Genomic DNA, 12040 nt, shown 5'->3' with positions numbered 1-12040 from the left:
TGGACATTTTGCTACGTCCAGTCAGGCAAATGATGTTTCAGGAGATAGATTGTTTGCCATGTAGTATGTGAAAGATAGGGCTGCTAAAAAATCCACTGATGATGCAGTATGGTACATTGATTCAGCGGCATCGAACCACATGACCCCGCACGGTGATTGGTTTACTGACATGGTAGCTGAATGACATGGCTATGTATGCACATGTGATGATACGCATCATAGCATTGAGCATAAAGGCAAAGTTCCTCTTGTGGTTCATGATGGTATAAAGAAAAATTTGCATGATGTATTACATGTCCCATCAATAACGAAGAACTTACTGTCTGTTGGTCAAATGATGGAGCAGAACTTGCAGGTTAGGTTCAATAAGAATGGTTGCTTTATTGAAGACTTTGGAAATGGATGCAAGTTGATTGCTCGCGGTCATAGGAATGGCAGAATGTTTACTCTTGATGCCACTATGCCAAAGCTGATTTCAGCTATGTTTGCCCATGGTTCTGGCACTGTCAGAGATTTGGAAATTTGGCATAAGAGAGTGGGACATGTGAATTTGCAAAGGCTGCAAATTATGCAGAAACAATAGCTTGTTATAGGCTTACCCAAGTTCCAATACACAAACATTGGTCACGTATGTGATGCTTGCCAGTTTGGTAAGCAGTCGAGGAGGTTACCATTTGTCATGCATGTAAGGCAGAGTACCTGTCCACTGCAGTTAGTGCACTTTGATATCTGGGGGCCAGCCCAAAATGCATCTATGGGAGGTTCGAAGTACTATGTGGCATTTATTGATGATTACAGTTGCTACACTTGGGTGTATATTCTACGGACAAAGGATGAGTTGTTTGTTGTTTTTCAGTTGTTTAAAAAGTAGGTTGAAAAGGAATTTGACTGCTATATCTCTTGCTTGAGATCAGACAACGATGGGAAGTATGTGTCAAATGAGTTTGACAATTTTCTGGCTGAAAATGGAATACGTAGGCAACTTACCTCTATACTCCATAGTAGAATGGAGTGGCTAAGCGTAAAAGCAGGGTATTGATGGAAGCTGCTCGTGCCATGATGAATGAGAAGAAGATGCCACTCTATTATTGGGCTAAGGCCGTTATGACAGCCATGTATATCTTGAATCGGACTCCCACTGCAGGTATTCATGAGATGAGACACCATTTGAGAAATTGTATGGCTATAAGCCGGATGTAAGTCACATGAAAGTCTTCGATTGTCTTACTTATGTGCACATCCTAGGTGAGAAAAGAAGGAAGCTGGATCCAAAAGCACATAAGTGTGTTTTCATTGGATATTCACAGGAGAAGAAGGCATACAAATGCTACGATCCCTCTACCAGGAAGACTTTGGTGAGCAGGGATGCCATCTTTGATGAGATGGCCTCTTGGTATGTATCACTAGCTAGAGTGCCATCGGATATGCCTTCTACTCATGTATCTACAACTGATTTGCAACAGAGTAATGCTATGACAAGTCCTAGTGGTCAGATGGTATCTCATGGACAGGGAGATTGCGGAGCTCTGGCTCACCATCCACTGATGCCACTATGTCAGTGAGGGGGAGACATGATGTAGTGGACAGCAAAGGAAAAGGAAAAGTCATTGATGATATATCTGGTGTGATGACACCTGGCAGGATAACTTCAAGCTATGACTCAACTGGCAGTCTAGACAGTGAACTTGGTATTCCGACTGTGTATACGCCTCGTACTAGGCAGAATAGGTACATTCTGCCTCATGAGAGAGGGGAATCGAGCAGTGCACCACAGCCTAGACACTCGCAGAGGGTCAGATACCTTGTTGACAGGTTGATATATAGTGGCTACTCTACAAAGAATTATGCTTACATGACAAAAGTGATGGAGATCAAAGAACCATGTACATATGCTAAAGCAGTAAAAGATGAGAGCTGGTGTGGAGCTATGGATGAAGAAATGAATGCCTTGGCTGAAAATAAAACATGGGATCTTGTGCCACTACTGAAGGGAAAAAGATCATTGGCTACAAATGGGTCTACAAAATCAAATGCAAGTCGAATGGCAATGTGGAAAGGTACAAAGCCAGGCTTGTTGCTAAGGGGTATGCCCAATAGTATGGACTTGATTATGAGGAAACATTCAGTCGTGTTGCCAAGATGGCAACCATATGCACTGTGATTGCTTTGGCTACTGCTAGAGGCTGGAAATTGTAGCAGATGGACGTGAAGAATGCATTCCTCAATGGTAACGTAGCAAAGGATGTCTATATGGGTCAACCGGAAGGGTATATACACCCTATTTTTCAACACTATGTATGCAGACTGAAAAAAGCATTGCACAGGCTGAAGCAGGCTCCGAGAGCCTAGCATGCAAGGAGCAGTAACTACATGTAGAGCTTGGGATTTGCTATTGGTGGGGCTGATCAACAGCCTATTTACGAAAAAGACTGACAATGGCTTGGTAGTGCTGGTCATATATGTTGATGATTTGATAATCACTGGTGATGATGACTTGGGCATACAGCATGTAATGAAGATGCTGAAAATTGAATTTGACATGAAAGACTTAGGTGATTTGAAGTATTTCTTGGGCATTGAGGTGGTTACATTTGAAAATGGTTTATGGTTGATGCAAAAGCACTATGCCATGGAAATGCTGAAGAAGTATGGCATGACTGAATGCAAACCACTGTATACACCTCTTGATCAGAATGTAAAGTTAGACATGAGCACTAGGCCTGAAGTTGAGGATGTGACTATGTACAAGCAGATGGTTGGCAGTCTGATTTACTTGACCATCACTAGGCCTGATTTGAGCTATGCTGTAGGGCTCATAAGCCAGTTTATGCAGACGCCTCGGAAGCAGCACTTGGATGTGATTAGACACATTATGAGATATGTTAAGTCCACTATAGATTATGGGTTGTTCTATGTGAGAGATAAGCCCTTGAAACTGGTTGGATACACGGATGCAGATTGTACAAGATGCTCATATGACCGTAGATCTACAAGTGGCTATGCTTTTGAGTTTGGAAGCGGAATGATTAGTTGGAGCAGCAAGAAGCAACCTACGATTGCTTTATCGAGTACTGAGGTAGAGTACAAGGGTGCTGCATTGGCAGCATGTGAGATTGCATGGCTGCTCAAGCTTATGGTTGATTTGGACATACATGTAGATGCTCCAGTGACTCTACTATGTGACAATCTTAGTAATGTACTCCTGCCCATGAATCCATTATACCATGCCATGACAAATGCCATGACAAAACACATTGAGGTAGACTAATGAACAGGTTGCGGATATCTTTACCAAGTCTCTGGGTAAATATAAGTTTAGTGTTTTCAAACAGCTGCTTGGTGTGTAGCTGTTGTCTTGAGCTTGAGGGGGAGTGTTGAGACTTCAAGCTAGTTGTGTCAAGCTATATCAGCAAGTGTGGGACATTAAATAAGTCGATGGCTTTAGACTTATTCAGTACTTGGTGTGAATGGTCTTATAGACCTTAGTGTGTTGTAATCATTTGATATATATGGGTAATAAAACATAAAAGATGTAGTGAGAGCATACGGCTCCTCACAGTGGTTTCCATTCTTTGTCTCTGTCTTTCTCACTGTTAACACCATATGGCTCAATGGGACAATCAACCCATTCTCAAAGAGCTTAAGTAAGTGACTTTGGTAGTGCGCCATTCTTGTGCCATGTGGAGAAAGGGGTTTAATCCAAGTCCTCTCAATTTCTAGTCTCAATATGTCTACTCTGATCACATGGTTCAACTCTAATCGACTAAGTTCAAGTGTAGGGAAATCCAACCTATAATCATAGGGGGGTATTCTATCAATTTACAAATCATGCAAGCTCATCCATATATCCATTTAAGCATATCAACAATGTCTATCACCCTTTGTTGCTAATTGTATAGATGAAGCCAATGCTAGTTATGGGTATCTATCTTGACAAAGCTCCCATGTTTCATGCATAAAAATCATTGCCTGGAGCAAGGCCTCAACCATCATAGATGCTACTGCCATCTCTACTCTGATGATCGCATAAGGGGTTGAGCTCTTCGCTCAATCATACATGATATCATCATGACCAATGGTCAGTTCATAATGCTCCCGTCCATTATAAAACTCTCTCTTTGGTCCATGCTAGTTATGGGTATCTGTCTTGACAAAGCTCCCATGTTTCATGTATAAAAATCATTGCCTAGAGCAAGGCCTCAACCATCATAGATGCTACTACCATCTCTACTCTAATGATCTCATAAGGGGTTGAGCTCTTTGCTCATATCATACATGATATCATCATGACCAATGGTCACTTCATAATGCTCCCATCCATCATAAAACTCTTTCTTTGGTCCATCATGATCGCTCAATGACTGTCTTCTCATGTGATACAAGCGTAGGCCCTAAATGGTTGTCCCGTAGAGGAGTGTGGGTGTAACTAATGTATCAAAGAGCCATAGTTTGGCACATAGTTCATGGAACTATATATGTGCACACTGTCTCTCTAGTGCACCTAACACTACATATGCTCGTACTAGAGAGAGAGAGAGATTGATTAGTAGATACTAAAATGATTGAGAGATAATAAAGAAAAAATTAGAGCCATCCTATATATAGGCCAAGGTTCTCATATCTTTGATCCTTATTTAATATAGTGAGGGCATAAGAGGTATTCATACCTACCTACACACACATTCGTGTCCATGTGGGGGGGGGGGGGGGGGCATAATAGGTATTCAAACCTACCCACACTCATGTACTAGTATTTAATATAGCAAAGGCATAAGAGGTATCCAAACCTACCCACACACACATACTAGTGTGTGTATGCACAAATAGATATCCAACAAATCCCCCTTCTAATCATAGATGATTGGCGACATCATAGAAAGATGAATACATAACACATGGAAATGTCTTGCCTAAAAGCTAGGTAACTGTTAATCCCAGATCAAATGCAAGAGGGGAGGCCGCATTAAATTGAAGGAGTGTCTTGTCCTATCAAGAGATTTTTGAACAGAGAGAATACAAGAATAATATACATGACACTAATCATGGTATATATTATGGACAAACTCAAAGAAAAATTACCTCACATAATTAAAGATACAACATGATAGCTAGAAGGATTAGCAATAGTCATGAACAATAGTCAAGCATGGCTCAAAGTCGGTATCATATAATATAGGGGCTAACTTTACATGATTTCCAAACTCATCAAACTCACCTTAGAGGCCATCGATGTGTATCCCTCCTCCAAAATATAACAAAATACACATGAATTCAAGTACAATCAAGGTAAAGTAACTCTCATACATACATATATGTATGGTTATAGCCACAACAAATTTTTGGCTCATAGATGTACATGGCCACCATTTAATGTCAATTGAAGTACAATAAATTGAGTGTTAATTTTATAGCTATTTGATTCATGATTTATTTCAATGTATTTGAGAGTTTTTACTAGTCTCGCATATTGATGGAGATTGTAGAGTTTCTACGTAGATATTTCCACTATGTTGGTATTTGAATTTCAAATGCAACATTGCACGATAGCAAGACCCATGTGCAAAACTTTTTGGACATCGCGCCATTTATATATGTGTAAGACCATATTGAAGAATGTGAACAGCAATGTGTTTCTAATATGAACACAATATTTGACTTGTTTTAGATTTTTTTTAAAACCAGTTTTAATGTGAGAGGGGTAGACTATCCTTGAGGAACCCCTAGAGCTTGAAACAAGACCTTCACAAACCCACATTTTCAGTTTACCAATTTTGTAGTATGAGATGAAAGATGAATGCATAGTCCCATGGGAAAGTATTACCAGATGTTTAAATAGTGTTTTACCCCAACATGAATGTAAACATAGGAGGGAATGTCTTACTCCAATAGGAGCAATATTTAGTGCCCTTACAATATTTCCTTCTAAGAGAATAAGAAAGAAGGATACATTTTGCTAATCTTGTCATGTAAATGCAAAGGTGGATGACCTAGCATGATTGGCATTGGTCATTTAACCAAGCCTTCTATAATAACAACATTTTGTGCATTTATCATTACCGAAAAGGCCTTGGTCATCATTTTTTATTCTTTTTCCTCTTCTTTATATCCATAAGAATAGCTATTCAAGGTTGTGATAGTCTCTTCAAAATTTTCTTCCCTAACTAAGGTGGAAGCACGGTCTTTCAATCTACATTATCCAATCGATGTTAAAGAGTGGTACAATGTTAGAAAAGATGGCTCAAGGTGTCAAAATGTTAGTTGAAGGATTTTCATAGAGTATATGGTAACATTACATAACAACTTTGTGTTGTTCATGTTGCCACAAAAAGTATTCTCAATATTGGACCATACCTCCTTGGCTAATTTGGTTAAATTGAGGGGAATGGGAAAGTTTTTCAAAGATCAAGCCCAATGATGGCTAATGAGATTTCATTTTTCTCCATACTCATTGAGCCTTGCATTACCACAAACTACTTTTGGCTCCTCCACAAAGACTACCTTCCATGCACCTTCTCACATGAGGAGTGTGCTAGTCTTCCAAAGCTGAAGCTAGTGCATGAGAACTTCTTGAAGGTGATTTCATATTTGGAGGTGCCTAATGAAGGACCAAATTTTAGGAAACATGAAAGAGAGAGATGATAGGTCTGTGAAGGTGAAGGATAGATCTTGATTGAAGGATGAAATGTAGGCTAAAGTAGGGAAACATGTGAACCACCTTTCTTTTCAAACAAGACAAAAGTTTTTTTTAAATCTAATGACTAGTAAATGTGATTAAGCTTAACCATCAATTTTTATTCTTGAACCAAAACCTTGGCAATGTTGCATACCTCTAGAATTTGATATAATTAAGGCCCAAAAATACACAACAGTAAAGAGTGTTCCAGTCAATGCTTAGAGACTCAATAGCATGTGATGATGCCATAGGACCCACTATCAATGACCACACCAAAGACCTTGATGATAGGTGGTAGTTGTAGATGGTGGGATGGATAAAAATGTGGTTGTAATATCATTGCAGGATTGACAAGAGAGGACACACACACATACACACAAAGGAAATTTGTACTCATGTCCTTTTAGATGCCTTAAAGGCATATAGGACAAAGATACAAATCAAAGTTTTTAGTTACAATCTACTTCGGGGAGCCATCGACACAAAAAGAAACCTATAGCAATGTGCTATTAGCACAAAAAGGAAAACGTACTAAAGCTATCAAAGTTAATTAATGCATCATGACCCAAAAGCAACTCAATGCTTAGGCATTTTGAGCTTTTCTATGATGACTTTGCTACCTCAGTAAACTACCCACTTTCCCTCCTTTCTAATTGCTTTCATATTAGTATTTTGATAGGTCGTGCTTTGAGTTGTGCTGGTGTAATTTCATCTATGATCCATAGTCCGATTCCTACTGACTTTAACTTCCATGTTTCCAAAATCCAAAGTTTCCTAATTCTTTTCTTGCTTGATGATTTGCCATGGTATCATCCATTTGACCCTTTTCCTTCCAATGTTAGCTCTACTTTGACATCCAACCTATATGACTCAGAGCATTCTTGGTGCTCTTTGTTAGTTAGTTTCTCTTGTGTTTCTTCATGCCATCCCTTAAGGAATCCTCCTATATCTGCATGGAATGCAATCGTCTTTTGCAATAGAGCTTCATCAATTATTGAAACTATGGTGTTTGTCATATCTTGTTTATTTGCCTCCTTCCTTGTTTTGATTTCCATTTGTACTTGTTGATCTACCTTCTTACTTTTTTCAATTTTTGTCAACACTTTCTCTCGTACTTCAATCCTTATTTCCTTGACTTCATCTTCAATTTTTCATTGATTGTAGCCACTTCTATTGCAAGCTCTCCCTCTAGTTCCACCAAGCACATAAGCACCTTGACATTTGAGTCTTCCGAAATCACATTCTCTACTTCCAAGTTGTGAGCTCATTGATGCAATACTCTTCGTGTTACTCAAAAGGGTTATGTAGGCCATTGATCACATCCACTACCTTGAACTTATTAAATGCAAGGAGTTCATGAGCAGTGTTCACATTCACATGTACATCAAGCACATAAAAATGTGTGTTCACACATAGGAGGATAGATATGAACCAAGACTCACAACATGTAAAATGACATAGTAATGATGGTTAAAGAGAATTTTTTGCTGGATTAAGATGAGTCAAATTAGTTAACCCAAATGTTCTCAATATTGAAAGAGCATTGGCTCACTTTTCCTAGGTGTGCTTTGCCAACTTTGTAGGAGAGGAAATTTCCCCTTGAAAATCGAGGTTTGAACTTGGAAGACATTACCATTATCGATACACTAATTCCAAGAGTACTAGAAAAAACCTCACATTTTTTTGTCAAAGTATACTTGTAGAAGTTAAAACCTAGGAACCTACTCCTTTCAACAAAATTAATTGAATGAGGTGGAGGATTGTCCTGATCAAACTTATGTAGGGTCTCTAAATGGATGTCACTATCTAGCTATTGTCCCCTCTAGAAGCTTCAAATTAAGAATCTTTCATGCATTCTAGTTCTACAAAGTACAAGAAGCATGCTAAGAAGAGTTGATCTATATGACAAGATTTCTTGGAAAATCACACTTTTGCGCAGTAGAGGTAGATATCCTTGGATCTTTCTCAAGTTTGGCATGTTCTTGGAGGTGTAATGTTTACATGTAAGGGCTAGGAATATGGTTGCTTTGGACTCCCCTATTGTCTTTCCAGGAGAAACTTGCATCAATAGATCCTTTAGCTACACAAAGTTTGAAGGAATTGCAACAAAGTCATACTAAGCTATTAGAGTCACTTTTACTCTATTAAATAATCTTTCAAACATGTACATATGTTACGCTACATTACCATGCATTATAAATACAAGTTAGGTTATTTAGGAATACCCTCTCTTACTCATGATTAGCATTAGATGCAACATCTCATGCTATCCTCTTAGCAAGAAGGCTTGATTAGGTTTTTTATTAAAAGAAATATATCCCTTATATTTGAATACACATCCCTATCTTGGTCATTGTAAACTCAATACTAAAATCGCCACATCTAAACTTACAATGAAAAACTGATGCCTACATTGATCATAATTATCAATGTCTGTACAAAAGACCACATCAACTTACAAGCTGTCCACCAGGTGCATTATAAGGGGTGGTGAGGGACCAGGTGCCCAAAAATGACTATTGCAAGTAGAAGAAACAAAATTCTCTAAGCAAAAAGATCCAACTCAAACGAAAATCTACCAACATAGACAAAAGAAGGAATGGGGTTTAATGCTCAATTTTCAACTCAAATGGAGGTCACATGAGGAGAAACATTGAAAATTGACAAAAAATGAGGGAAAATGCACAAGGATAAAGATGCTCAAAATCTATGTACCTCTCATTTCCCCGATTTTCTAATCTCCCACTACCTCTTTCAAATAAAACACCCAAATTTTGGAGACAAAAAATTCAACCTCCATAGATATCAACCTCCTACTTCCTATTTATTAATCCAAAAGGCCTACCTCTTAAAGTATAACTTCTTTAAGGACCCATTTTAGAGTCTTGTTTTTCCTAATCCAAAAATTTGTTCTTAATCGATGCATCGATCACCTTTAGGGGACACAAATAGACAGATGTACTGGCATAAGACACCTCTTGATTGTTGCATTGAAAAATGGGCAATATAGCAACTATTAAGAAGCTGGCTTGAGACCACCTCGACTGCCACATCATCACCTTGATTGGTTCAAAATTTCAAAAAAATGGATGAAATAAGTCAAAAACTCATTTGTTGCATGCCATCGACCCACACTTTGCATCTCATAGCTTCCTTAGAATACTACAAAAGACTAATTGTAGGAACTAGAAACATACCACAACTACATCAAAGGGAGTGAAGGAGCGAGATTTGTTGGAAAGGTAAGAACAATTCATCTACCACACCTATGCATATAGGTCATCCATCCAACGTCTTCTCTCAATAGTGTCATAACCATTGAACTCATGTGAAAATAGTAGAGAAGAAGTGATCGAATTGATCGAATCACTTATCAAAAGCTTTGCATGTGTGTTGGGATGATTGTATTTGCATTCTTACTTGATCTTAAACCATCATGATTGCTTTTAATACACCTCTATTCTCCTCTTGCTCTCTTTGTAGCTCTTTGTATCTCAAAATCGTTGCCTAATATCAATCCCAAATAATCACAAGGAAAAGAGCATCACATAGATGGGTTGTATGCGAATTGTGGATCGATGCACCTTGGTATCCAAATCCTAACCAAAAGCTTGAAATATTGAGACCAAATTGTATGTACTTGCATGAACCATTCATGTCACCTTGATGCAAGCATCCGTAGAGCAACTCACATATCAAAAACCTAAATTTTGTATCATTTCCATCACCTCAACTACATCCTAGGAGTCTAGAAATGACCCTAACTAGCTCTTAAAAGCACCTAAATATCCCAATTGGACTTATGTAGATACATTTAATATATTTGGGTCCATTTGAAATTCAATCTAGCTCTACATACACTAATTAAATTAGCCATGACAAGTTATAGACTCAACACTTAAGATTTTGGCTCATGAACACTTTGATTGAGTCTAAATTTGATTGAACTTATATTAACACACACAACACATTGATTTTAGAGAAATTAGAGTGTGATTATGATGGATCAGCCAACTCAATTGGACAAAAAATCAATCTAATAGGGAATGTTTGGTTTTGCTTAGCACATTCGCTCAGGTTGAACTTTATGAGAAATTTCCCATATTCCTATCTTAATGATTGATTTAGAGCTATTTGATGCAAGCACGCTATCTCTAGCACGTCCATGTGAATCTAGACTACCTAGATGGACGTTCATTGGAAAGCAAGAGACAATCCTTGGATCGTGTTGAGTCAATCGATGACCCTTTTGACTTGTAAGAGCTATGAAGACCCATTTGGGGAGATTGTCTCTAAAATTCTAAGACCAACGAGCCGTTTGAATCAAAGCAAGCTAAACTATGAGTAGAATAGGCTCATAACACCAAACCCCACTAATGGACTCATATAGTTGCATGAGACAAGGATCTAATCACATTGACTAGTTTTTGAAATCATGTTGATTGACATGAACCCTACTATGTCTAACATTGTCTCAAGGCAACAAATACCAAAAGTGAACCCCATCAAGAAAGTAAGAGTTGGTTCTAGATTACATTGAATGTATTTTGTTAGGGGTTAAAGGCGACATGTGCCTAGCTACATGCATTTACTTATAATTATTGCCCGCACACCTGTTCATTGCATGTGGTGACCACTCATCACTATCACTTTATTCTTTATTATTTACATGACAATAGAATAAGGGAAGGCACGTTACACATTTTGACTATTGGAGTTTCCGCACACTTTCTTGCTCTCTCTTGCTTGAACCTCCATAGCTCTTACTTCTCTCTTGAGTCTAGTTGTGCTTCCACTCCTATTTCATCTTTTAATTGGTATCAGAACGACAATTTGAGGAGCTTCTCTAGCATTACCATTCACCTCAAGAAGAGAGCTTGACTTGAAGCTTTCATGGCATGCCCATTTTAGTTCCTTTGATGTATACATTAGCTTCCCTACCTTCAAGACATGTTCTAGCTTGGTTGAGATTCCCAAGACTTGGTTGAGCCTTACTAAGTGCCCATTAAGCTAAACAATAGTCACCACCACTATTTATGTTTTTTGCACCTATTGTGTAGGCAGCCTATCATTGACTCACAATAGCTCCATTTGTTCTCCTTTGGCCCCTCTGTGTTGCTTCAACTATTGGGCATTGCTCCCAGCATTGGAGACTTGGTTTGTGAGTACTATTCCAAGTGCATATACTTAGCTATTGACTATGAATATAGGACAAACATGTTATAATACCATGTGGGCAATATGTATTTGAATGCCTATGGCTTATGTCATGCTTATGGGGAAAGCTTGTGCCACCCGAATATTGGTTTGATGCTTGCACAACCTTCTTGGATTGATTAGAGCATGAATAACTCAACAATAGAAGGG

This window comes from Lygodium microphyllum, chromosome 1 (assembly GCF_053477565.2).
Source record: "Lygodium microphyllum isolate KBCC chromosome 1, Lygodium_microphyllum_v1.1.10, whole genome shotgun sequence".
NCBI classification, from domain to species: Eukaryota; Viridiplantae; Streptophyta; class Polypodiopsida; order Schizaeales; family Lygodiaceae; genus Lygodium; species Lygodium microphyllum.
Note: the sequence above shows the minus strand (reverse complement) of the source record.